We start from the raw sequence: 11,526 nt of genomic DNA on the forward strand, positions 1-11,526 counted from the left end.
CCATTGCTGATCCATCCAATTGTTTGTAGATGGTTCCATTATATGCAAAATAGCTGGAGTCAAATAGGAACTCAATCATTTCTCGAAAACTGTCATAGGGTATGGTGGTGTAACATGAGATAAATCGCCATCTTCGTTTTATGATATCCAGTACGAGTTGTTTGGGAATGTTTGTAAAAAGGGATATGACGTCTAAAGAAGCAAGGACATGTCCATGGGGGACTTTAGCTCCACGGGCATAATCTGCAAACTCAAACGAGTTTTTTATGTTGAAGTAAAAAGTACTTGTGACCTGGGACAATATTTGATGGATGTAAACTGCTATATTATATGTAGGAGAATTAATGCAACTGACAATGGGTCTTAGATTTAAGTTTGGCTTATGTGTTTTTCTTAAGCAGTATAATTTAGGAATAACGCTGTTATGAATTTTAAGTTTTTTGCCTTGTGTTGCGTTAATGTAGTTGTCCGTTATTAGTTTTTTAATTATGTTGTTAGCCTTTAACTGATATTTGTTGGTGGGGTCCGTTTTGATTTTTTTATATGTGGTTATATCACTTAACATTACTTCAACGCCCCGACGATAATCTTCCTCTAACATAATTATGGTCGAATTGCCTTTGTCTGCCCTAGTCACAATGATTTCTGGATGTTGTTTGAGAAACAATTTACATGTGTGAAAGTTTTTTATAAAGTTTTTTTGGAATCTTGTGGAGATGTTGTTGTTGCTGATGTTATTCCTGTAGTGTGCAAAATTTGTCACTATGTATACACAGGAAGCCCTCAAGTCGTTTTTTTCCTCATCCGTTATGGGTTGTGATATGATACCATGTTCCAAGCCTTTTATAATGGTGGGAATAGGCAACGGGTTGCTTGAGACTGGTATTGCAAACTTATGTCCTACACGCAGAATTTTGTTTACTTCTGTAGGAAGTTCAATATCGGTATAGTTGTATATAAACTTTTTGTGAGTGCTCAATTCGTATACATTTTGCCTATCACATAATAACTTTATTTTTTTGAGGTTGTCACGCTTTATCTTAGAAAATAAGTTGTTGTAATTTTTGTTGCATCTATTGCTGAAGTTACAGTACATATCAGAAGGTAAACTTTGACGCAGGACATATAAATATAGCAGGAAAATAAAGAGTTTCTGTTCACCGTCCCAAACCCGCTAAACTTGACACCAGCTTAGCTATAATTTAGAAATGTCACCTTTAGTTTGCAACTTATTTTTGAACTCGATATCTACGAACTTTTATGATTGCATGATTGTGTCCACCTGCCTCGCTCCCCGTTTATTCTTGATCTCTGCCACACACCCCGGTTTACAAACTCGGGATCAGTTCCGTCATAACCCTGAACTGTAGTGGTGGCGTTATCAGAGAGAGTAAAATTGTTAAGGCTAGTTTTCCACTCAATTGCTGATGTAGGTAAAGCGAAGTATGGTTTCTGACTATCCCCAGTAAAAACTCCAGTACGGCATCTGCTCACGATTTGTCGATCTTTTGACTTGGGGACCGCAGTCACACGCTTATGAGTGTTTGATTCTCTATGTGTGGAGAATATCACAACATCTACCATGAGCCACCTTAAAATGGTTTAGACGACTTCAAGCTTTGGGGGCAGGTCCATACCAGGTGGTCGGCTTGACGCTTCTGTGATAAGGTCCAGCTTTTGTATTCCGTGATTACTAGCTGTAATCTCATTTCATTTGGAGTATATGTTGTAAGTTGCCCTTAATTTGTCAATGAGTCAGTGTGCGAGAGCGGTTTAATGGTGTTCTGGATGGGTAGGCTGCTTTGTGCGGTAGCTTTTGTGTGCAAATTCTTCTGTTGCTCAACAAGTTCCTTATGAGGTTAGTAATCCTCCTGCATGGAATTATTTGTTCATTTTTTCAAGATTCAATGATTATTGGAAAGGTTTAAGAGTTCTTGAAAGTCCCGATTTGATTGTTGAAAAATTTTAGAAATTATTAAGGGTTTCAATTTAGCATTTGAATTTAAGACTAAATTTGGCGTTTTTTTCGAAGTCTATGCGGCGATTTGGAAAAAAATACCACCAATTATATTTCTTCTGATGATTTCTTCTGATGAGCTTCTGATCTTCAATTCTCGATTATTGAATTGAATTAATGAATGAATGTCGAAAATACAATTATTTTTTATTATTAACGTGTGGCCAGCACCACTCCCTTGCATCATCAGAGGTGTGTTCGTTTGGGGTTTACAAACGTTGGAAAAAAACCTTTTTGCGACGGACTAGAAGCCCGAAAAACTCACCAGTTTGAAAAGTCGTAGTTGACACCACACGTCCTATGACGGACATTATTTTTAAGATGAACAACTACGGTTCTTGCAAATTTTCAATCCACAATACCATCACAAACCACAAAACACGTGTGGTTGAATCTGTTTATTTCAATCTGCATGCTAGCTTATCGTGCTTTGTTACCAACATAAGAAAATTAGGACCTTTAAGAAGTGTCAATTATTTGCACGAAATTCGAATTAGCAGCAGTGAGACATTTGGTGCAGTTAAATTTTTTTCAAACTGATCACTGCATCGTTTAACGCGTAGAGTAAAGTTGAAATTGGGGGCCAATTCAAACTAAAACATACTTTATAATTTTCAACACTATTCTACCACTAATGTGCTGTTTTTCTGGGAATAATAGTTAAGTAATTCGGGGGTTGATATGAGAAAATCACGCTAGTCTCGTAGATTTTTTCTCTTAAAACCAAGCAATAAATTTATTGTGAAAACAAATTGTTGGATATCTGCGTAAATCCTTAGATATAATTTAGAAATGTCACCTTTAGTTTGCAATCGGAATGCACCCAGGAACGCTGCGGCAAAACAGAACAAAATAACCGAAACTACACTGGCATTTCCGCTTTTTTCCAGATATATAAAATCCCAGAAAGTATTCTATTTTTTTTACAAGTCTATCGTTGTCGAGTTTTATATGGACAAAATACATACCAAACCGAGTGGGTTTGTTCGGGAAACCATTATCGCATACGCTAGAGAAAAAAAATAGAATTCCTTGTACACAGTATGCCAACCGTAGAGCACAATAACTTTACTATTAACTGGTACTATTTGATTCAAAATTATAATCGTCATCGTAAAGTACGAAATGCGCATGTTTTAAAAATAGTCACAATTATTGTGAACATTTATAGTGAGATTTTCCTTTGGTCTTCCTGGGTTTCTTCTGCATTCATCCTTTTGATCGCCATTCAGTCACTTTCCTTGCCCATCTATTGTCCTCCGTTCTTATGAGTTGTCCTGCCCATTTCTACTTCAGTCTTGCCCCGTGTTCAGCAATGTCAATTTGTTTTCTGGCGGTTCAATTGGATGTTTTTTTCTATCCCTCAGGCGTATTATCAGCATACTTAGTACCATCCTTCTTTGTGAAATTTTTACTGGGACTATTAATGTCAGTTGAAGACCTGGGTTTTGAGGTGCTGTGGAAATTTTGTCTTAAATGCGGTATTGAGTCTGAAACATGCAGCATATCCAATTTCAATCCTTTTGTTCATTTCTGGAGGCAGAAAATTTTTCTTATCGAAGGATATATTCTGCCCAAGATATATGTATGCTTCGACGATCAGCACACTGATGTAACATAAATCGACCATCGTAACGTCGGCTGAGTTTGACCTTATTTTCCTTTTAATCGGGACCGTGATTTTTTGCGGTATAGTTTAGGGCCCAGAGCACCGTTTGGAGGACTTCCATTACTCTTGCGAGAAGTGTTTACCTTTGATGTTAATGCCACCATTGCTGTTTTGCGAATTTGGGGAGGTGCAATATTGATTATAGTATCCTTTTTAATATTGATAACTTCATTCAGCTGGACGTCCAAATTTTGTGTGTGGAGACTTTTGTATCACACCGGTGCGTAGTGCAGCTACAGAATAGGTTATTGCTAGTGCAGCAGATCTAAGTATGTTTCTATGTGTGTCTGGTACATAATATGAGCTGGCTTGCGATTTCAGTTGGTTTGGATTCGGACACGTTGAGTTCTTAAAGCCTGCGTCTTCTAAAATTCCCATATATCATATTTGATGTAGTAGCTCTTTCATGATTATCTGAACCAGCGTTATGACCTTCTTAAAGTTGTAGCTCATCTCCCGTTTTTCCAAGATAATAAGACTTGCTTGCTTTGTTGCAGAAATTACGCTCTCTAGCGGTCCAGCTATGAATTTGAATACGTTTTCAAGCCATTTTTATGCCATCTTTACTTATAAATATTTTTCTCCACACCGCTAGTCCTAACCGTTGTGAAGATACAGCCGCTCTTTACTCTTATCACTCCATCCTGTATATACGAGTTTATTTATATGAGTTTACTGCAAGATAATCTTATACGGGGAGTCACTGATCCTATTCGCTGGTTTGGCGCACCAAGCCATTTCGCAGCAGTAGGCCAAGTCATAAAAATTCACTCAGTTGCCTGGTTTAGCTCTGGGTCCTGCCAATCGAATTCTTCACCTGCGCTCATGCGAGTTCTGTTGGCAATTTTTGTATATTCGGCTTTGCTTGTGGTTTCCCTTATTTTCGTTCTGGTCGCCTCGGGCAAAGTCCATTGGTGCAATATTCCCTATCTCTCTCTGCAGTTTCTCCGTGTCGGTTCCATTCATGTGCTCCGTTGTTCTACCATACCCTTAGTGTGAATGTGATATATTTATGGTCGCTGAGAAGTTGCTTTTCCATCCCTGTCCATTTAGAAATTGTCATATTTTTTATTCGGCTTACTCGTGTGGATTTAAATGGCAGTGGCTCTATGTTGTTTACCACTTCGTAGCCTTCCTTTATAGCCCAATGCAGCAGTTTCTCTACACATTGGTCTGTGGTATTTCGTCCCAATTTCCCTCCGTAATAAAGCTTTCCTTAACGTCTGCTTCTTCGTCATGGAGAGACTATTGGTGAGATCCGTTGCCTTTGCGAAGCATCACGTAAATTCCTGCTGCGTTGTCAGTACCAAGTCCTCGCACTCCTTTTGCCTTCATGTCATCTGTCCCATATGTTGGAATGTTCAGATAACTATCGGAGGATATTCCTATCTAAAATTTTCCAAGTCTTTTACGTTTTCGTTGTTTATACAAATGGCACTCCTTTTCAAGCTGGCACCCCTCCATATTTTTAATAGATATGACATTGCCGAGCTATTCTAATAGTTATTTAGGTTATGTCACTTTAGAGTAATCCCTCTTAGAGATAGTGTGACCCTCCTGCCCGCTTCAAGATTTCGATTTGAATATTGGAAAGGTTTAAGAGTTCTTAAAAGTCCCGATTTCATTGCAATTTTTTTGCATTTGCAATAGGATCAAATTTGGCGTTTTCCTAAGTTTTTTCTAAATTTTCGAAGCCTATGCGGCGGATTTGGCAAAAATACCGCTAAGTATATTTTCACCGGCTGATCAGAGAGCTTCTGCTTTCCAAGCCTTAATTATTGAAAACAAAAAAAAAATTAAAATAAAAGTCAAAAATACAAAGAAAAACTTCGTTGGAAAGATTCCCCGGCGGACAAGAAGCCCTAAAAACTCACCAGTTTGAAAAGTCGCAGTTGACGCCACACGTCCGATAACGGACCTTATGGTCAAGATAAACTGCTACTATTCTTGCAAAATTTCAATCCACAATACCATCACAAACCACAAAACACCTGTGGTTGATTCTGTCTACTTCAACCTGCATGCTAGCCTAGCGTGCCTTGTCACCAAGATAAGAAAATTGGGACCTTTTGGAAGTGTCAATTATATGCGCGAAATTCGAATTAGCAGCAGCGAGACATTCGGTTCCCGCTAATCTGGTTGATTTTTTCCCTTAAAACCAAGCAATAAATTGACTGTGACAACAAATTTTTTGATTTTTGCGTAATTCTTTAGCTATAATTTGGAAATGTCACATTTAGTTGAGTGAACTGAGTGAACAGAATTAAACTGAGTGAACAGAATGTGACAACGATAGAGAAAATTACGTTTACTCTTAACCGGTACTATTTGATTAAAAATTATCATCGTCATAGAAGTACTAAATGCGCATGGTTTGAAAACATTCTCAATTATTGTGAAAACTTGTAGTGAGAATTTGCTCGATTTTTACTTTCAAATATTATTCTAAACAACGAAAGTTTGTGCCGAAAAACCGTGCTTGTTCTGAAATGTCCAGGCTGCAAAAAGATACCTAGTGGTATTTTTTTCTAAGCAACTATGGTTTCCAAGGAAAGTAAAATAAACAATTTCTCCAATAGTAAAAGGAACCAAGAGATTCTGAATACGCTTCTAAATAGAGGAGACCCAGGTTTTGAAAAACCATGCTTCCAATAATCTGTTGCTTTACATAAAAAACACAAAATATTTTAAAATCAGACCACGAAGGCTTTCCCGGCCTGTCAAATCACATTTAGAAATGTTTTCCGGGCTTTGAAGCCGTGATCCATGGGAATTTCCTCCTGATGTTCCCACAACTGCGATGGACATTATCAAAGGTGATGAGGCAGTGGGCGAAGTGATCTCCCGTGGTTACCGACTAAAACTGGTTCAACTACTACTACTATTTGAACATATTTATTTTCAGCTAAGTATACAAACTTCCTACTGCTACTTATCTACGGTTTTGGTTTAACTACGGGTTGTTGTCATGTTTAAAGATCTCAATGGCCTCTCTGGTTAGTCTCGGGTAATACCGTAGAGATTGATGCAAATTTTCCCCTTCCTTGAATTTGGTGGCCGTCTAGCAATGCGTGCTCCGCTACTGCTGATTTTTCGTTTGTCTGCAATAATCTGCAATTTATTTTATGCTCCGTGGTCCTAGTATTTACACTACGTTTTGTGGTGCCGATGTATGCTCTGCCACAACTGCATGGAACTCTGTAGACTCCTGATGCTGATAAAGGATCCCGTTCGTCCTTCCAAATCTCAAGATCTCAAAGTCGGTTGAATTGTTCGAGTTGGTTTAAAACTGTTTTGACTTTGTGTTTCTCCAGTATCCTGCCGATCCTGTCCGTGACTCCATGTATGTATGGGAGGCAAGCCCAACCCTTCCGCTCATCATGCGTATCTGTTTTCTCCGGTCGATCTCCACTGTTTCTTGATCGAATTGCTCGATCGAAAGGCCCTTTCTAGATGTTTCAGTTCTCTGTCTAACTCAGCTAGTTCGCAAATTCTTCTGGCTTTTTCGGTGCGGGTTTTAATGACTCCTCTCTTTTGACTGGGATGGTGGTTTGATTTACTGTGCAGGTACCGGTCGGTATGTGTCGGTTTTCTGTACACCGTGTGAGTCAGATTCCCGTTGGATTTTCTGGTTATTAAGATATCTAAAAATGGCAGTCGCCCATCCTTCTCCACTTCCATAGTGAACTGTATTTCTGGGTTTATTGAGTTGAGGTGTCTCAGGAAGTCTAAGTTCAACCAAACCATGGCCCTAAACAACAAAAGTGTCATCAACGTATAGAAACCAAGACTAAGGTTTCCTCGCGGCTGTGTAAAGAGCGTTCATCTCAAAGTCCGGAAAACATTTTTAAATGTGATTTTAAAATCATCAAATTGCAAATTTTGAAATTATCAAATCAAGTCTAATATTAAACCTATTCCACATTAGTATATATTGGTATTGCACATTTGCCACCCATTTTTTAGTTAGAAAAAAGTTAACTATTTTTTAAATGTCTTTTCATACATAATTTTTCTCTGATAATAATTATTTCGGTTTTTTGTTTATAAAACTCTATCTATATTCCACAATGCGTATAATAATGTTTACGTTTTCATTTTTATTTTTCCAAAAAACAAAACAGTATCTCACAATCGGCTACTTTACTAGTACTCCACTAGTAGTTTTTAAGCTTCCTGATTGCATTTGCAACCTCTTCTGTGGTGATAGAGGCCCCAGTTTGGTTGGCTTTCCCAAAATGACTCGGAACTCATCATTTAATAGGACCTGCATGTACTCCTTCCACTTTTCCATTCTTTAGTCAATCTCCAGTAGTGCTTCGCGATTCGAGCTTGTAACGATCCCTGGGTATCTAGATCTAAACATCTCTGCAGCTCATTTAATTTTTTTATGTAAATTAATCGAATCATGTTGATTTTCCAGTTGTTCAATTTTGGTACACTGCTCTGCCAAGCAAAACGTAAATACAATATAGTTCACTTTGTGTGCCAAATAAAGGCATTTTCAAACAAGATAGTTCGTGTAAAAAATATCGTCTCAGAATGAATTTAAACAAACCAACATCCATGGTGATCACCAAAAAATGAACATTACCATAAAGTTGATAATTAATGATCAATAGAAAGATTTCAACACTACAAATATATAGACACAATAATAAATTAAACTGCTGAACAATTACATACAATAAAATCTAGAATTTAAATAGCCGGAAACTCTTTCATCAGGTTTCAGAAATTCTTGTGCAGGAAGGCAAAGACTAGCGGTGCTATCGACGCATTTGTCAACCTCCTTAGCTAATAAAATTGCAAAAGTCGAGGATCTCCATCGCGTGAGCAAAGGAAAAGAAATATAAAAGACCAACAGACTGTATACTTCGTACATGTTGTCAGAGAACGGAAAAATCCAGAGAAAACAAAGTCAGGGACGAAGAAAAGAACCTCCTTTGCTGGAAAAAACCTTAGATAATGGTTTGAAACGTCATCGAGCGAACTATTTTTTGGTAGAAAGGAAAATACGCTTACCGTTCTTGATGGGCCGCCCGGCGATATTGGCATATTTGTATTTTAAGCTGCAAATAAAAATTGATATTATTTTGATGCCAGAGAAATTGAATTTGTGTTAAATGAAATAGTTCCAAGCAAATGAGATACTCCCGAACTTACCGAACACATGATCTCGACAGAGCCACTCGACATTTTATCGCAGACCAAAACTATTCTCTACTGCAATTCCCCCTCCACCATCCTCAGAAGAAATTGCGGATAATAATACCTTCGGTGTCGAGGGTCTCCCTTACGGGCCTCCTTTCTCTTCCTCACACACATAATTTAAAATGGTCAGTTTTGTCAACATCCGGACCACCTAGTGATCTTTTTATAATACGTAAAAAAAACTCGAAAGCATCACTTTTGGTAGGATATACAAAGTTTAATATTGGGTCCGAACCTGTTATTATTAATGAATTATCAAGGAGACTACATCAAACTAGATGTTCTTCACAGGGCAGTCGACAGCACTATTCCTTACTTCCACTTAAAACTGGTGCGTTTTTAGGATTTTTGGCCGTTACAAATTAGAAATTATTCCTGAAGTTTGAACTGAACATTTTACCAGTAGCAAGTAACGACCGCGAAAGTTACTTGCTACATATGCTGAAAATCTCCGTACTACGAAGCGCGCTACAGAAGTTTTTAGAATGGGGAAGACAAACTCATATTTTTTTCAAGAAGGCTTTATTATTTGTAACGATAAAACGATGTTTTCCAACGTTTTGGCTGCTTCTGTTCAGTTTCAGGGTCTTCCCTTCACCTTTCTCTTAATATTCGGGAACAGAAAAACAAGAAGGGGAGAACAAGAAGACACAAAAAGTCAAGACTATACGGCGGACTAGTCATTAATTCCACCTTTTCACCAGTCAAATTCCATCGAATCAGAAATTTGTTAATTTTGATAAGATATGTGTTGCGCACAGATGACTGAGAGCACCGCTTATCTAAAACGCCGCCACCGAGACACGTTCCTGTTTGTTAACCTGTTGTTAACCTATTGCTAACTACACACGGTTAAATTAAGGCCTTTCCGGCGACGTACGTCGTATCCATCACCATATGGATGCATTAGTCAATATGACGGTTCTGAACGAGTCTACATAGACAAAGCTTCCTTAAATCGCGTTTATATTTGCATCTTATTGTGTTTGTTGGGCTGCAGTTTTAAAATGGTAGCTAAATAAAAAGTTGCTCCTGATTTACAGTGTAAAAGCTATGGGTAAGTTACAGTAATATCATTACATGCTCTAAAATACTTTTGGTAATACTTTGTTATCGTGTCAGTCCGGTCTCCATTCCCTGTTCCCGTTTTATAAGGGTGCGATTCTGTAATTCGTCTTTGCATCGATGTAACTTTTACATTCTGTATATTTAAAGTCCACTGTAAACTTGGAGTTGCAGCTGTAGTGAAATCGGCATTCTGTAGACGTTACAGAATGCCGATACGGTGGAACGAGGCCGCTTACAGCGGAATAGGTATTTCAGATTGGACAACTTTCTGCAAGGTATACATCTATATAATTTTTAGAACTATTATTTATTTGGGAAACCATTTCTGGAAGAGAATTCTATTCAACTAGTCTAGACAATTCTGTGTATGTCTTGAATTCAATTTGAATGTTTTCTAATGAAGAGTAATTTTCTAGGTCACATAAATTATTTTTACAAGTTTCATGAGGTATTTCACTGCAAATCCACCACAATACATACATTTCTGATATTTTTAGCGTTCCTGAAAATACCACAGAAACAACTTTTTCTTCTTTTTTTTAAATTTATCACATTTTATCTTGAGTAGTTCCAACACCACATGATTTAAACCAGATTCTAAATGCATCCCAGATAACCAAGAACGTAAAGAACTAATGCTAGGAAGACAAAAGTAAGTTTCTAAAAAAGTACAAAATTTAGTCGAGCAATAAAACAAAGCAAGTTCAAACTCTTCCTCATGATCTGTATAATGCCTACCGTTTTTTTCGTTCCAAAACATCTAACTTTACTGCACAAATTGATTGCAAACTGTTTTCATGCCAGGTGGGTTCATACCTTTGTTTACAGTTAACTTTTTTTAACTTTCTCCGCAATAGCTGATTTTGTTTCCTATAATTTGAAACAAGTGTAGTTTTATATTTTATATTTAACAGTCAGTTGGATGAAAACAGCAAGTATTACACTTTGAAAAAATGAATGGCAAGTGTTTATGGACTAATTTATATGTTTTGTTGCAGCATTTTACCAGCAACTATATTTTTAGATCTACAACACTCACATTCACTCTGCTCTACGGGTTGAGGTCCGTAACACTCAGATTCATGTACTGGCGCAAACGGCATTTTACAGATTGCCTAAAATACCGTACTCAATTTGCAATGCGAAGTTCTGGTTACTTGGATAGTTTGAATTTAGTTTGCTGATTGCCTTTAATATACATAGTGATTCAAAATTGGTGTCATTCCTCTGGAAGTGTTGTCTGGCGCTGTTATAGGAGTACAGAAAAAATAGTAAAAGATATGAATTGTTATTTAAAACTGAGAAATTTGCAAAAAACTATATCAGAAATACGACAGCAATGTTTTTGAAGGTAATCTGCCTAATTATCATTGCGCGTAATAATTGCTTCGTAATTATTCAAAACTCCGGTAACCATGGAGTTATACAGACTGACAATAAGATAGACAAGGATAAACGGTAAATTCAACAAGATTTGTTGACGAAATGTCAACCTGTTGTCATAACCTCGAATATTGGTGTTTATAAATCAACTATACAACACCAAACATTTGAATGG

General features: G+C 37.4%; 1 long non-coding RNA gene across 1 annotated transcript; it reads left to right on the forward strand.

Moving 5' to 3' along the window:
• Positions 1 to 8,170: 8,170 nt before the first annotated feature.
• LOC125502418 lies at positions 8,171 to 11,181 on the forward strand. Its single transcript, XR_007280186.1, has 2 exons — positions 8,171 to 9,957; positions 10,967 to 11,181. It is a non-coding gene; the product is annotated as an uncharacterized LOC125502418 (long non-coding RNA).
• The last annotated feature ends 345 nt before the right edge of the window (positions 11,182 to 11,526 follow it).

Source organism: Dendroctonus ponderosae, unplaced genomic scaffold (assembly GCF_020466585.1).
Source record: "Dendroctonus ponderosae isolate FM_Combo_2020 unplaced genomic scaffold, Dpon_F_20191213v2 Dpon_F_20191213_1, whole genome shotgun sequence".
Taxonomy (NCBI): Eukaryota; Metazoa; Arthropoda; class Insecta; order Coleoptera; family Curculionidae; genus Dendroctonus; species Dendroctonus ponderosae.